The 17,695-nt window shown below is 40.8% G+C and overlaps 1 non-coding gene across 1 annotated transcript; it reads left to right on the forward strand.

Moving 5' to 3' along the window:
• Positions 1–15,126: 15,126 nt before the first annotated feature.
• LOC145398561 (5S ribosomal RNA) lies at positions 15,127–15,246 on the forward strand. The gene has a single exon (XR_013897149.1). It is a non-coding gene; the product is annotated as a 5S ribosomal RNA (ribosomal RNA).
• Positions 15,247–17,695: the final 2,449 nt, after the last annotated feature.

Raw genomic sequence — 17,695 nt, forward strand, 5'->3', positions numbered from 1 at the left:
CTTGACTTGTGTCCTTCCAACAACGTCCAAGCATCACTTCCGTACGTTAGAGTTGGTATCACAATACTGTCATGTAGTAACTTTTTCACTTCCATGCTCACTTCCCTGTTTCTTATCACTGCTTTCAAAGAACCAGCAACCTTTCTTCCCTGCTGTACCCTTTCAAGCACTTCACCCTCCAAACCTCCATCCTTACTCATCACACTACCCAAGTACTTAAAAACGTACTCACATTTTCCAATTCCTCACCATCCAACCTCGCTGTACATTCACTGACTTCACCTCTCTCAAAGACCATCACTTTACTCTTCCCTACATTCACCTTTAGATTCCGTTTCTTACACACTCTCCCAAACTCATCCACCAAGCCTTGCAGCTCCCCTTCGTCTTCACTCAACAACACAGTATCATCTGCAAACAACAGCACAGGGAGTTTCCAAACACTATCCTCTCTCACCAGGGCCACTCCAACATCCACTACCCTACCTTGTACCTCTTTTATTACCCCATCCATGTACAGATTGAACAACCATGGAGACATGACACATCCCTGTTTCAACCCAACTTTCAAAGAGAAAAATTCACTTAGTTCACCATCCACACGCACTGCAGCCTTCGCACCATCGTACATACTCTTCACAGCATTCAACAACTTCCCATCTACTCCATATATTCTTAACACTTTCCACAATCCTAGTCTATCCACCCTGTCATATGCTTTCTCCAAATCCATGAAAGCCGCATACAACTTCTTTCCCTTCTCTAGAAACTTTTCCACTAAAGTCCGAGAATGAATATCTGATCTACACAACCTTTTCCCTTCCTAAAGCCTCCCTGTTCTTCTCCAACTAATTCCTCTGTTCTTTCTCTAACTCTGTCAATAAGTATCCTACCATACACTTTTCCTATTATACTAAGAAGACAAATGCCCCTATGATTACCACACACTTCTTTTTCCCCTTTTCCTTTGTACAAGGGAATAATTATACCTGACTTCCAATCCTCCGGGACTCTACCTTCCTCCCAGGCCAATCTGCACATCTTCCACATCCATTCTACTACTATCTCTCCCCCATGCTTCAGCATTTCACCACACACTCCATCAATTCCTGGGGCTTTCCCTGATTTAACTTTCTTCATTGCTTCCACAACTTCTATCCTACTGATTTCTTCCTGTCTTCTCACCTCCCTCCTTCTCCCAGCCATTCCCCAGCCACTTATACTCGCATTACTTCCATCCTCCACGTTACTAATATATATATATATATATATATATATATATATATATATATATATATGGAGCCTCCGTGGTACAGTGGTAGAGTGTGCGTTTCGCATGCTGGTGAGCGCGGATTCGCCTCCCGCCAGAGTTGTAAAAACTTTGGGAAGCGTTCAACAAGCCACTTGTTACTTTGGCGGACACTGGTTGAACCAGTGTCGCATACTAGTATGCTTGCACCCAAACGACTTAAGGAGGGCCGATTACACTTGGTTCACTGACTACACACACATCCAAAGCCACTACAACACAATAGTCACTCTCACAAGCACTTCTCACCCTACATACAGTCTCTACCAGACAGCCTAAGCCACTGGGTAGAGATACATTGGCTGTATCGTCCCTGCTTCGATAGGGATAGGCCGGTCCTGCAGTGGACCTCAACAGCTGATGATGATGATGATGATATATATATAGAGAGAGAGAGAGAAAGAGAGAGAATTGTAGATATATATCAATAATATATATATAAATAGATAGATAGATATTTATTTATTTATTTATTTATATTTTTGTATTAGCACGACACACAAGTGTTCCACGTGTACCAGAAAAACGATGGAATTATTGTTAGTCAAAAAGAGCAACTGTCATGTAAGTAATTAATGAAATTAAAAATTTGCAGAGAGAGAGAGAGAGAGAGAGAGAGAGAGTAGGATTAGAGTGTGGGAAGGAGAAGAGAATAGTATAACAAGAAGCGGTACCAAGGCACAGCAAATCCGTCCCCGGCAGTAATTTTAGTGCTGACGTATAAACACAACAGGATATATAGTCAAAGACGTCACATAGCAAATTGGAGTATACCAGGTATACAAGACGTGACTCCCACTACGCCTGGTTGAGGATAGATCATCCTTCCCTTTCATTTCCTGGAAAAGTTTAAGTTGTCTCCGAAGCTCAAAAACTCTATTCACCACAACAACACTGCCCTTGGAGAGCACTCGGCAGTAAAAGAGGAGGGATACATGCTATGTATCCAGGTCTTTAAAGAATTTCTGGAAAAGACAAGAATTCTAATCTTCTGTTTTCACAAAGTTGACACATTTTACTACTGCCTCCAGGATCTTGCAAAGGGCATCAGGGAGGGTTTGGGACGCCAGTGCAAAACGATGAATCATACAGTGAACCACTTTCGCATTTGGAGCTACGTCCTTGCCATGCTTCTGTAGCCCCGATTTTGATCCCATCATCGCTGGAGCCCCATCAGCACAGACTCCACATCCATAACAATTTTCTCAGGCTATTCCGTTAACTGTGAAAAAAGAAGTCAACTTTTTCATCACACCTAAAGCTTCTGTGGTATTTTCAAGCTGTACAGAGAACAAATATTCATCTTTGATGTCATGCATGAATAGATCCCTAACAAACAAGAGTATCTGTGCACAAGAACTCACATCCGTTGACTCATCCAAATGTACTGGAAACATACCAGTTGGAGACTATCTTTTGATCCATGATATCAGCTGACATTTCACTAATTCTCGGTTTCACTGTGTCGTTCGACAAGGATATATGGCGAATCTCAGGTGCACTGGACGCTTCAAAAACCCACTTGACCATCTTTACAGCAAGCAGCTTAATCAAAGTTTCACCAATTGTGTGAGGCTTTTTCTTCCTTGCTATTTCAAGGGAAACCTCATGATGCCTCTGTTACACTTAGGGTCTTTTACTGGAGAGCACCACCCCCATCCAGTATCTGTTTTCCCTAGCTCTGTTCATGGCCCTTGAAACTTGGGTCTTTCTCCACATACTGAGGGTGGATTGTTGTCAAATAATGCTTCAGCTTTCTTGGCTTCATAGAATCATTGCCCAGCACTTTGAAACACAGCACACACTGGGGTTTCTCAATAATATCAGCGAGGATTGATGTAAATCAGTAGTAAATGCATTCATCACTGTATTACAGCTTCTTAGTAACAGCCAGCAAATCTCTCTCTCTCTCTCTCTCTCTCTCTCTCTCTCTCTCTCTCCGGTATATATATATATATATATATATATATATATATATATATATATATATATATATATATATATATACATAAACGATACAAACAGACGAATGATAAAATTTAAAATTATGTGGTCACTTGCACCAAAGTGAATTAATTACAATTATTTAAAATCAATGTTAAAAAAAAAATTGACAAATGATTTTCACAAACTAGCATGATTTATTTTTAATTAAAGCAAAGTGAATTAAATGTTATGCAATATGAAGTCATTGGTCTTTAATATTTGATTTTTTGCAAACAATATTGCATTTATTTGTTCGTTGTTTTTTCTTTTTTTCTGACAGGTTAGAATAAGTTTCAGTAAAGAAACTTTCGAGTTTATTATCGCCCGCCTTTAGAAGGAGGAGCGATAATGGTTTTGACTGCCTCTGTGTGTGTGTGTGTGTGTGTGTGTGTGTGTGTGTGTGTGGGTAGGTGGGTGGGTGTGGGTGTGGGTGTGTGGGTGTTCCCATTATATCTCATGAACAGCTTGAGCTATCAACATGAAACCTTCAGTGTATCGAGATATGTCCAAAATATTGGCCGAGTTCGAAAATGGGCACTCGGGGTCAAGGTCATCAAAATGGCTGCCAAAGGTCAACTAGTTTTTCATCGCCAGCTTAAACACCGTTATATCGTAAGAACGGCTTGAGCTATTAACATGAACACTTCAGGATATAAAGACTTGACCAAAATCTTGGACTTGGCCAACAGCATATTCTGGCGGGCGATTAGCATTCGGCACCCGAATGCTTTTCTTTCATAATGTAAATGTTACCACTAACGCAACTGAATCAAAGTTGTCTGGCATCATAGTAATTATTAAATTCTCCGATTTCTTTGCGTGTGGTAGCCGGGTTCCGCCGTCGCCTTTTCTTATGTTATCTATTCCCAGACGCCACAAACCCGTAAGGGGCGGCCATTTGACTTTGAGTTATTTATTTTACGGGGAGGGGCACTAACCCTCCACCAACCCACTTGTTGACACATAGCACGTATGGTTTGGTTATATGGTTACCACCCAGCGTTGTGTAAAATTATGGTTACACTATAAGAAAACAATGTTAAATATCGTGTGAAATTGCTAAATGCAGCATGACACGTTGACTAATCAGTGTTAATCATTTCCGAATCATTTCCGCACTGTCAAAAATTTAGACGGCAAAGAATGTTGATGCAAAAAATAGGCAAAAAGGTGTCAAACGCAACAAAACAAACATTTGATACCATCTATGAATGCGTAATCATCCACCCCCAAATCGATAATAATATGAAAGCAAAAAACAAACACTATTTTAAATTTGTAGCTGACTCTATCCTGCATTAAAATTTTACAGCTTGTCGAGGTGGGAGCTGCTAAATCTGCACTGAAATCGGGTTTGGTGAAAGCCGTTTGATTTGATGTTAGCATAAGCTGATGATATTATTTTTTCAGCATTGATTTTAATTCATATCGTTTTATGAATGAGATTTAGTTGAATTTCGTCAAATGTTTCAAGTCATTGCTGTATTTTTTTGGTGTAAGTGGCTAATGATAAAACACAAAAGAATGAATGAGAAATGAATGAAGAGAAATTATATTACAAAGAGAATATGTGAAAGCGATATCAGAGCTAGAGGTGTGGTAGGGAGACCACAGTTAAGCTGGAAAGACAGCTTGAAGGGAAAGGCAGAGTGGAGGAATACATAAACTATAAAACTATATATCTCAATATATCTATAGGTAGATATAGATAGGTAGAAAAAAAAAAACAAATATATGTAAATTTCACAATATTAATATCAGTTAAATATCACGCAGGTAACCCTAGAATACTGTACATAAACCAGCAGATATTTTTCAAAAATTTACATCATCGGGTGCCAACTGGGATCGTGGCCGAGAGGGAGGTTAAAACAGAGAGCGAGGGAGACACTCTTGCAACTTGCACACAGCCGCAAGTCTGTTGGAAGAATCCCTTCTATACAGGCGAATAGGACTTTATAAATATATGGTTTGCTGGACAACAAGTTCACTCCTGCATATTGCATACAAAGTGTTGCCACTTAGCCATATATATATATATATATATATATATATATATATATATATATATATATATATATATATATATATATGCAAACTAACCACAGGAGAAATGAAAGGAGCGACAGTGAGTACTATCGTGTATTACATCTTTCTTTTTTTTTGTGCCTGCTCATGGTCCAGCAGTGTCGAACCGTAGCTAGTATATACAAGCTGGAGCGAGACGGATCAGATAAACAGTTACATACAGAAAAATGTAGCCGATTTATTGATGATGACTTAACAGAAATGTCAAACCATCGCACGTAGCATTACAGAAATGTGTGAATGAATTTGTTTCATTCATTATTAGGTTCAATGGCTGATTTTCGACCCTTTTTGGAGGGAGAGTGAGAGTCACAAAAATCCCTCTCCCATGCAGGTAACCATGTACCGTACGAAACAACACTTTCATTGTGAGGACAGAGCATGTGAGATACAAAGTGTTCCATTAAACTAATGGTACGCATACCTCACAATACTGTCTTCCTCGTGTGATCACCTACTTATCTCAGTCATTCCTCATGCCACTTCCAGTACACATTGGTACAAGTGTATAAGAACTATACTAGTTTCTGACTCCTTTATTACAACAGGTATCTTGTATGACGAAAAAAAAAAATCACTTGAAGAAAACGAGGATAACATATAAGAGACAGTTATCGCCCTCTTTCCAGCCAGTATACTTAGTGCCCTTTTGCCTATAACTCACTGCCCCGCTGCGGCGCGGGCAAGAGTGTGCCGCCACTGTCTACAGTACTGCAAGAAGGCAGTGAGTATGAGGCAAAAGAGCGGTGAATATTAGGAAGAAAGAAGGATATCAACGTCATTTTTATGTTATCCTTGTTTCCACCAGATGATCTATCTATCTATCTATCTAGATTGATAGATAGATATATGTATATGTGTGTGTGTGTGTGTGTGTGTGTGTGTGTGTGTGTGTGTGTGTGTGTGTGTGTGTACATTCTACAGATACCTATCACAAGGAGGAACTACAAAGTTCTTTGGGATGGGCCTGCAGGGGCGATTGTTTACCTGTGGTTGACTGGTCTGCACATACGAACAGATCGGGGTTACTTAACAGCAATAACATCAACAACTCATTGTTTATTTCCTGATCAGTTTCTAATCTCGTATTCTCTTCACTGTCTTTCCTGTGCTGCTGTTGGCCGTCTTCATTAACTGCTGCCGTCCCTCATATTCACTGCTGTCTTCCCTCATAATCATTCCTTCCTTCCCTCATATTTACTGCTTCCTTCCTCTCATTCCCTGCATTCTTTCCTCATATTCACTGAATAATACTCAGTTTTACGGTGCCTCTTTGCCACTTATCCACTGCGTCTTTCCTTCTTGCATACCACCTCTCCTTTTTTGTTATCACCTTTCAGACCCCACTTCATTGTTTCCTCATTTTTCTCTCCTTCACTGTATACTTTCTCCTCCAAAGAGCTTGATCTATACACTATGTAGTAGAAATATTTCGAGCTTCTCTACGTGATTACTTTTTTATGTTTTTAGCTTCCCACATAGAGTAGAAAGTTTTGTTCCCTGAGGGCGAGGAGTGTCATAACTTGGGCTCTAACAGCTACCGTGGTGTGGTGGTATTAGATGCGGTGTATTAATTACGTTTCAAACGATCGATCATGTCAAGACTGTCTCAGCGGAATATAACTTCATTAACTGTTCCAGATCCCAGTCTGGTCTCAATCCTGCGTTCTTTTGGACAACAGACCACTACTCTTATCCATTTCACCACTACCTCCCTCGGCCACTTAACTAAATGCCCGCCTCTTCATCTTGCCTCTGTCAGTGGTAATGGCGGGGCTCCTCCCTTGTGTCTCGTATTATTTTCCTTCCACCACCTTTGTCTCCCAGTTTTAGAGTTCAAAGGACCGACCTGAATACCCGGCCATTAGCGTGCGCACCAGTGTGTGTGTGTGTGTGTGTGTGTGTGTGTGTGTGTGTGTGTGTGTGTGTGTGTGTGTGTGTGTGTGTGTGTGTGTCGTTATTTAAACCAGTTATTAAAGTCGTTGCTGAATTTATCTTGACCGCTGCCTGTGCATTAAAGAAATTTAGGGCTTGAGTGTTAAGAATCAGATGCGAGTTTCCTAGTATAGTATGTTCCAGAACGGGTGAAATATTGTACCACGAACAAATTCTTGTTGCTACCTTTGGACAAAAGTAAGTGAAATCGTTACTGCTTCACATAAGCACGAATACATAATGATTCTTGTACCTTTTAATACTGAAGCCTTTCTTTGCAGTGAAAACATCTTCCAATCTCCAGACCGCTTCACCCACAGCAGGAGATACTGCTGATGACGGAGAGATAAATGGATATTGTTCTCATTCCTACCAATCAGAGACGTCGTTCAAGAGCAGGTTATAATTGCTCGGAGGTAACCTGAATAAACTTGGGGACAGAATCGTAGAGGAGGTAGTCATATTAATCTTGTTCAAAGAAATGCTTACAGAGACAGTATGGACGATCATTAAATATAGAAGAAAACAGACAATGATTGTAATATCCTATCAACACTAGCAACAGAAATAGTTAATGAGAAAGTTATGTGCTTAGTTGGTAAACATGTATCCCACTGCCATACGTGTCAAAATCTGCTGTTCCGGTTGCCTAAGCTATTTGTGAGGGCGTTGGCCATATTAAAAGCATAAGAAGCTCCATATCCTTGTCCCTTACTTCCATATATTTGCTTATTGCATGTTACCCTTCACCTGTAAGTTACTTATGGTAACTACATGGTGTATACTGAAAATTAAAATAACAGATAAAAGACTAGTTAAATGACAAGGAACTCTAAGAAAGTGTAACATCTGCGTTCTACAATTTATCGAAAGGTCGTACATTTTACTCTGCCCTGTGACCTTGATTTTCAAAAGTTTGCCTTCAAACTCGAACTGCTCTCATGACAACAGATTTGGTCGCAATCAGTTAAAGACTATATAAACTGATTTTACCATGTGACATTATTATTTGACATTTCTTAGTGACCTTCACCATTAACTGATTGCTCTCAAAACTCAGCCCCTTCGTTCTTGTATTACCTTGAACCATTCTAACAATTTGTCTAACCTTGAAGAAAAAAAAAAAGACCAAACCGATATTGTTAGGACAAAACTACGCCAGCCCTGTCACCTATTGTTCCACTAAACAACAGGTCCACTCATGGGAAGACTTTAATCCATCCATAATGTTTGGTTAAAATCCAGTTATTTTTTTTTATTTTTTTGTTCACACACACACACACACACACACACACACACACACACACACACACACACACACACACACACACACACACACACCGCTCGCTGGTGCAGTGGTAACGCTCTCGCTTGCCAATTGGTGGACGGGAATTCGCGCCTTGTTCAGGTTGCGAAAAGTTTCCCTGACGAAGTGGGTGGTTACTGTCCCCCTTGAGCAAGGGGATGGGTGTGTGCGTGTGTGAAGGTCACAGCCTTGCCCTTAGATCGGACTATATGAGCTCTCAGCTCCCTTTCGAGAGGGTAAAAGCTGACGATCACGACCATCAAGTGATCCTGACCCACCCGGTGAATTACACACACACACACACACACACACACACACACACACACACACACACACACACACTCATGTACGTTAACCAAAGCAACAACCGCTCTCGCTTCGCGTGTACAAATGTAATAATCGCTCAGTAATTGGTGGTAGGAAGCTTTCTCACTCCATGAAAATTGAGAACTTGTATTATCAGCTGAGTCAGTTCCTTATACCTGCTCGTTTTCTCTTCACGAACCTGGGAGCGTAAACCGTAGTACATGATATTTTTGTCCTTAAATAGCACCATTAAAAAAAATGCGCATGCAATAACAACTAGAAAGCACTCAGAGTGAGCATAGCACAGCCAATGCCATTGCCAGTAAAAGGGTCTGGATCTGGATCCGGATCCGTGGAGATAGGATCCAGATCTGGATCCACTCAAAAATTTAATAAAATTTTTGTCCCATGTCCCACCATTCAACAAAATTGCATTGAAATTCATTGAGAACTTTTGGAGATACTGTGCAGGATACTCCTGATCCGGATCCTGATTAATATCCGCCCCAAATTTAATCACTTCGTCCTTGGCCAATGCCCCACCTTTCCAAAAAATTTCATTGAAATTAATTGAAAACTTTTGGAGATATCGTCTGGACAAACAGACCTACAGAAGACAAAGGTGATACATTACCTTCTCCAACTTCACTGGCGGGGATAAAGACGGGGCCATCTTCTGCTTTGTGTTTGCACGTGAACATGTGTGTGTGTGTGTGTGTGTGTGTGTGTGTGTGTGTGTGTGTGCGTGTGTGTGTGTGAACAAAATATTTCATCTTTACTGGATTTGGACCAAACTCTATGAAAGGGTTCAGGGTTTTCCCTGGAGTTGATCTCTTGTTTATTAGGGCAACAGTCAACAGCCTGGGCCACATGGAATATTAAGTTGAAGCAGTTATGATGGGGAAGGCGGTGGCTGAATCGGTGGAGAGGCGCCTGCAGTCCTACTGGACCCAGGTTCGAATTCCGGCTGAAGCAGGGAAGGATTTGAATTTCATAAAAAAACAGCCTTTCCTGATCTACCAGAAGACCCGCCGACATGTCGTAAAAATACCCCCGCTAATACCAATACACCAGTCCTGTATGAGACAGCCCTAGCATGTATTCAATATGGACGATGGGTGTTTACGCCGAAGTGGTGACATGTGGAGGTGTAGAATGACTACTGGGCCTTGGGATAGGCCACTGCCTCCGAGAAATAGGTCCTGAAGCCTTTGCCCAAAGTCAAACACATTAAAAAAAAAAAAATCTGAGGATGAAATGATTTGACATTGGGAACAAACATCCGATGGTCATGGTCAAAGGACAGTGTCAGATGTTTGACCATACACTCATGCAGTCTTTATAAGATCTAAACCGGATTCGGTGGATGCTTAGGTTTGGCAAGGATGAATATATTCAGTTCTGAAAACACTTAACAACAAAAATCAATGCTTCAGTGCAAAGGCATCTGGAACAGTTTTGGTCCAGTTTTAACTAAACTTGCCACTACAGGTGTAGGGACAAGCAAAGATGTAATAATTCTAATCTTATACCAGTCGGTCAAATGTCAAGGTACAATAGAATATCATGTACATTACACTGGCATAATTCTGTGTAAATGGCCATGATGAGTAATGAATACAGCAGAACACAAGATCCTCACAAATATATGGTTAGACTTTTGAACCCGTAAGTCCATTTAATGGGACTAAATATACAATATGGAAAAGGTGCCTTTAGAAAGTGGTCAAAAGAACATTTGTGCCAGGCTTGGAGCGAACTGATTATGAAATAGGGGAAAGCACCGAGCTAGAAAGTGTTAAAAAGAAGAAGAAGAACATGAAACTGGAGAAGAAGATTAGACAATGGTGACAAAGTAGTTTTCCACACTGTGATGTGAAGACGTATTGAAATTATTTGATATTTAGATCATAATGATATCACTTTATAATGAGAATCATTAGCCTCAAAACAGGGGAAATTATGTCTTAGTGCGAAGTAATACCGCGTAACAGTTACTGTAAGTACTGATTACTGAAGGAGTTTTTGTATTCAAAGTTATTGATCTATCTATAAATCTGTTTATCTGTTTATGATTCTACCTATCTCTCTCTCTCTCTCTATCTTCCACTCTAACCTACCTATTTAAGACGTTTTAATCTCATAAGGGTCAGCCACACACAGATCACCTCCACTGTACCCTGTCTTCATCCATTTGGCTGCCCTACTTCCATCTTATGTCCCCTTCTCTCACACACCTCTCTACTTCATCCCTTCATCTCATCCTTGGTATCCCCCTCTTCCTATTCCCTTCTGCCACATTCACATGCAGCCTTCTAGTCAGTCTCTCATTCTCCATCCTCTCCACTTAGCCAAACCATCACAAGTGTATTTCTCTTAACACTTTTTGTCACACCCACATCGCCACCACAACGTTCCTTTTCCTCCTTATTTCCCTGTTGTAGGAAAAAATCTTGGTTAAGCTGAACTGTGCATAGCATTCAAATATATTATTGTAATGTAATGCACTGGATTTCAATTGATTCTGCATTTTAAAAAAATAAATAAAAAGGGACAGCGAGATGTTAAGGAACCATTCATCAGCGTCAGGGATGGAGTGCATATTAGAGAAAAGAATTCGAACATGCATACGAATACTTCAGATTTTCTCTTCGTTATAAAATAGTTACTACTTATAGGTCAACCTAGTACCGTACTAAAGTTGTGTAATGGTAAACGACTTTTTGACTGGTGCCAGTATTCAGTACCAGAATATCAAACTTATCTTAATTATAGCTGTATACGTAATAGTTTGTGTTTTCCTAGTAGGCTGGTTACAATAAAAACACAACATAAGAGATCATACTAAGCCAGGTCTCAAGTAGTCTCATACTGTAGGCCTCACTTTTATTCTTGAAACATTTAAAGATTTTTTTTTTTTCAAATGCGACTTTTAATTGCAGCAAAATAATGATATTGCACAGCTATTTCAAAATACATGGTAATATATTTTTTTTATTCAAGAAAGAAGGAACCAAAGGCCAGGGATCCACAAACCGTTCCTTCCAAGAAAAAAGAAAATACGAAAGAGAGCCAAATTCAAGATCCTTTCATTTCGAGATGTGGCCAAGACGAACTAATGAAAGGCAACTGAATAAGAGATTTTTGTCAAATTTATGTAATGCATGAAAACTACAAGCTACTGGTAAATTAAATGAAAAAAATAATGTTATTTTGAGAAAATAAAGTATTACTTTTGCATGGTTTCAAATATTTTTGTTAAGAATAGATTCAAAACTTTACAAAAACAGGGTGCTAAAGCAACTTGGATAGCTAGAGGACTGGGAACGGTCACCCTTTTTCTATCTATCTATCTATCTATTGCCAGACGCCTCAACCCCGTAAGAGGTGGCCACAAACAAATCACCTGCACGTCGCCCGGTCCAGTGCCACTTACAGTAACTGCCTTGCTATCAGCTCACACACCCCTTTGCCATATACCTTTCCACTCCATCCCTCTATCTCATCTTCGGCCTTTCTCGGTACCGGCTATATTACACAAAATTTCTAGCACGAAGGAAAGGCAGAAGTTGAAAGACAAAGGCGAATGAGTTTATCTAGGCATTGCTCAAGGACAGAAACACAGTGTTCATGATAACAACAGGAGGGACCCCACCAGGACCGTACGCCTTGTGAGTGCAGTGATGATGCCAGTGAGCAGAGAAAATATATCAATCGGGAAAATTTTAATACCAGTCACGAGGAAGTCAGAGAGGGGAGGAGATGGAGGAACAGCACTTGAATTATCAAAGGAGATATTGGAGGTGAAGGTTTGAGCAAATAATTCCGCATTTTCAATAGAAAAAAAAAAAGGCTACACAACCATCAGAGCAGGAAACAGGATGGAAGACGAAGAAATGGTATTAGAAAGGTTTTTGAAAGAATTTGAGTTGGAGAATTCAGGGCGTTTAGTGCGAATTACAGAGACATGACATTTTTGGACCAGATATTGAAGGTAATGGAGAGTGTTCTAGGAGGTATGATTAGGGAAAGAGTGAATATTGATGAGATGCAGTTTAGGTTTATGCCACACATAGGAATCTATGATGCCATATTCATTGTTCGTCAGTTTCAGATAAAATATATAGAAAAGGGAAGGGAGCTGTATTTGTTTTTGTTGTTCTGGAGAAGGCCTTCGACAGAGTCCCTAGGGAGGTGGAGAAGTGGGCTAAGAGAAGGCATGAGATCAAGGACTGGCTGGTTATAGTGGTTAGAGTTATATATGTGGGTGCACACACCTGTGGGCTGAGAGTAAATGTAGACTTAAGTGTTGAGTTTTCCATGAGCGTTGGCGTGCATCATGGTCATTCTTAAGCCCTTTATTGTTTGTCGTGGTCCTTGAAACTCTCTCACGTGTCTTCAGAAATGGACTCCCATGGACGACATTGTATGCGGATGACTTGGCGTTCATTGCAGAAAAAGAAAGAGAGGCGGAGGATAGATTTAGGAAGCAGAGAGACGGCTTGGGGAAATAGGGTTTGAGAGTAAATGTGGATAAAGCAAATGTGATGATAACATCTGGTGTTGGTGGTGGTAATGTCAGAGCAGGGGCAGAGTGGCCAAATGCAGTTTGCCATAATTATGGTGTGGGAAGTAATTCCATCTTGGGCGGAACTTGTGATAAGTGGGTACATAAGGGATATAGTGGTACTGGAGGTAGACTGCGAGATGGTGCTGATTTCGTGTATGCAGTGTGTCAGGGAGAGCATGTAGAGCTTGTCAGGCGTGAAAGATTTTAGATTTGAGTCTCTTGAGTGTGCGAAAGAGTTTAGTTTGGGGGACATGTCATGTGCTGGAGGTGGGGCTGGGGCTAATTCTGTGTTTATGGTAAATAGTGACTGGAGGAAGTTCAGAGAGCTGATGCAACTCCTGACATTAAGTGGGCTCTCCTTCCGTGTTAAGAGATCTTTGTAAGTAACATGTGTTAGGAGAGTAATGCTGTATGGTAGTGAGACCAGGGCGGTAAAAGAATAGAATTTTCGTAGCCTGAAATATACAGAAATCTCTGTGATTAGATGAATGTGTAATGTGTCCATGAATGCATGGCCTCAGGGGCCTAAGTTTACGATAGAAGAATTGAGAGGAAGGATGGAACTGGAGTGTAATGGTGTTGTGATATGGAGTGACTGATTGAGATGGCTTGGACTGTGGAGAGGATGTTGGATGACGATTCGATATAGTAAGTAAGTTCTGTAAACGATGGGGGTAGGGTTGCAAGAGGCTGGCCGATAAAGACCTGGGGTGGAATCATGGAGTGTGAGGTCAAGGATGAGGGAGTGAATAAAGGTTATCAAATATCTATCTCTATCTGTTTATTTATTTATCTATCTCTATGTCTATCTATCTATCTATCTGTTTATGTCTATCTATCTATCTATCTATATCTATCTCTCTCTCTCTCTCTCTCTCACTCTATATATATATATATATATATATATATATATATATATATATATATATATCGAATACGTTTATGTGAAGCTACAAAACGTGGTGAATGTTTTTGGCGTATCTGATAGAGCCAGGATTCCGGGGGCTTGAATTATGAGTGAATGGGAGCGTGGCCCATTGGACTGGGCAAATTTGGGCTGGCTGGACATTGCTACTCCTCACCCTGCCCTAGGGTGGGAAAGGAGGACCGGATGATGATGATGATGACGGTGATATATAATTGAACTAAGTTTCATAAAGACTCAGAAAAGAGTAAGACTGATAAAGGAGTGCATTAGGGAAATACAACTTCACCAAAGTTATATACAGTATGCTTTGAAAGCATTTTTACAGAGTATGTTTGCGAGAACAGGGGAGTAAATACAGATGGATAAAACTTAAACTGTATAAGATTTGCGAAAAACATTGTCCTGTTCTCAGAAACAGCAGAGACATTGCAAGGAATGATAACTGACCTGACAGAGAAAGTCTCAGAGTAGGACTAAGGATGTATCGGAGTAAAGCTAAAATTTAATCCAAATAAACCAAAGAATGCCATCCAAATAAGTGAAGAAATTCTAGATGTAGTTGAGGAGTACATATACTCGGGGCAAATACTAACACTAACTAAATACATGATAACGAAATAAAAAGGCTCATTACAATTTGACCTTGTTGGAAGGACACAAGTCAAGAGTGAGAGACGGAAACGAGTTATTTGAGAGGAGCATGTGGGCCATACCACGTTGAGTACACCGCTTCCCGTCCGATCAGCGAAGTTAAGCAACGTTGGGTCTGGTTAGTACTTGGATGGGTGACCGCCTGGGAACACCAGATGCTGTTGGCATCCCTACGTGTCAAGTGGGGTTGGTGGAGGATTAGTGCCCCTCCCTGTAAAAAAATTAACTCTAAGCCCTTGGCCACCCCGTTTGGGATACATGGCGTCTGGCAATGAATGAATGAATGTGGAGTTACATGGAGAGACAGACTGACAAATGAGGAAGTGAAGGAGCGTTTTGGTGAGGCAGTGGATGTAACAGAAGAATTATGAGAAATGCACTGAAGTGGTTTGGCCATGTGGGGAGGATGGAGAGCAAGAGACTAATGAGGAGTGTGTATGTGAGCAAGGTGGAAGGGCGGAGAGAGAGGGGGAGGCCAAGGTTGAGATGGAGGGATGGAAAGGAGAGGTATATGTGAAAGGAGAATGTGAGCTGGAAGCAGGACAATGAAATGGCAGGGAACCGGGCGACATGGAGGCGATTTGTTTGTGGCCACCACTTACGGGATTAAGGCTTCTGAGAATAGATAGTCGGATTGACAATTTGATGAAAAGCTATCAGTAATCAAAAGGGCATCACGAACAGTAGCTTGCTAATAAGTATGAAACGAAAAGTATATATATAATGAATGTATTATCCCACCTATGACATACGGTTGTGAGACCTGGAAACTGGCAAAATTGATGGAAAACTAACTAATCCATTCTCAAAAACCAATGGAAAGGTCAGTGTTGGGAATATCTTTGAGACAGGAAGAGACCAATCTTGGGTGAGAAAGCAGACTAAAGTGAATGATGTAATAAAAGTTATAGAAAAACGAAACTCGAGGTGGGGAGGTCATGTAGCAAGAGCAAGGGATGACCGAAGGAGCAAGTGGCTGACTGGACTCCAGGAGATTGCAAGCGTAGAAGATAACGGCCAGACAGGACGTGGAGTTATAAGACAGAGAAGTTTGAGGCAAAACATAGTAGAGGTTGGCTTAGTCAAGGAATTCGAAGAAAAGGTTGTAAGAGGCCTTTGTTCAGCAGCGAATTTGCAGTGATAAACAAGCCTGCATCTTTTCAATCCTTAGTGACCTACAACAGCTTGTACAGCACCCTACCCCTACGCCTGACAGCCCTGGAGTTAGTTCCAACAGGCATGTCCTCTTCCTTACAACTAATCCTTCTTCTTACACTGTTAATCTTTTCTCTCCACTGGGCTCCTCTGATCACAGTCTTATCACCTTAATCTGTCCTATCACTCCATCATGGCCTGTAGATCCTCCCAAGAAGTGGTGGCTGTGGCACTTAGGAGCTGCTGATTGGGAAGCCCTCAAGAAGTTCTTCTTTGATCTTCCCTGGAATGATAATTGTTTCCACCGCTGGATGCCATCTCAGTGTGCTTTGCGCATTATGGAAGTTATTCTCTCAGCATGGAAGCATACATTCCATTAACATATCTTGTGACAAATGCAAAGAAACCTTGGTTTCATCACTCTTGTTTTAATGCTGTCCACTACAAGGAGAAGGCTTACAAAAGGCACTGGAGCCAGCCTATTCCTGAATATCATCTCTTTTATGTTTCTGCCCAGAATTGTGCCGAGTCTGTTCTTTACTCTGCTGAAAATAATGTCATTCGTACGAAATGCTCTGAACTCTCCAACTCAATTTCTTCCTGCTTCTTCTGGTATCTAGAGAAAAAATTGTTTAACAACTTTATCTCACCATCCTTTCCTCCTGTTTTCCACTCTGATAGCTCTGTAGCTATTTCTTCTACTGATAAAGCAGAACTTTTTGCTCTAACACTTTCCTCTAATTCCACCTTAGACGATTCCGGTGCTGTTCCTCCATCACTCCCCCCCCCCCACCATCTCTCTGACTTTCTCATGGCTGACATTAAAATTTCTTCAGGTGATGTATTTTCTGCCATCACTGGCTTCAATACTAACAAAGCATATGGGCCTTATGGAGTCCCTTCTGTTGTCCTCAAAACTGTTTCTGTGCTTACATCCTATCAAGGTAAACTCTTTCGCCTTTGTCAACTTGTACCTTTCCTTCGTGCAGGAAGTTTGCTCTCATTCACCCTCTCCCAAAGAAGGGTGACAATTGCCATTCCACTAACTATCGCCCAGTTACTTTAACATCCTCCATTTCAAAATTTTGGGAGTCGATTCTTAACAAAAATGTTTAAAAGCGCCTTTCCTATCGCAACCTTGTTTCATATCGGCATTATGGGTTCCGCCAATGGACGCTTCACTATCGATCTTCTCACCTGTCTTTAATATCTTGGTCATCCTCCATTCGGGATTTTGGCGAAAGGTTTGCCATGGCTTTTGACATCTCAAAGGCTTTCGTCAAGTCTGGCATAATTCTTAAATTTCCAAACTGCCCTCTTATGGTTTCTATCCCTCTATCTGTGCCTTTATCCCTAGCTTCCATTCTGGCTTCTATATATCTGTGCCTTTATCCCTAGCTTCCACTCTTCTATAGCTGCTGTTGTTGACGGCCACCATTCTGCTTCTAGAGCTATCAATAC

This window comes from Coenobita brevimanus, chromosome 45 (assembly GCF_032717465.1).
Source record: "Coenobita brevimanus isolate Jiangsu-jjx chromosome 45, ASM3271746v2, whole genome shotgun sequence".
Lineage (NCBI taxonomy): Eukaryota > Metazoa > Arthropoda > Malacostraca > Decapoda > Coenobitidae > Coenobita > Coenobita brevimanus.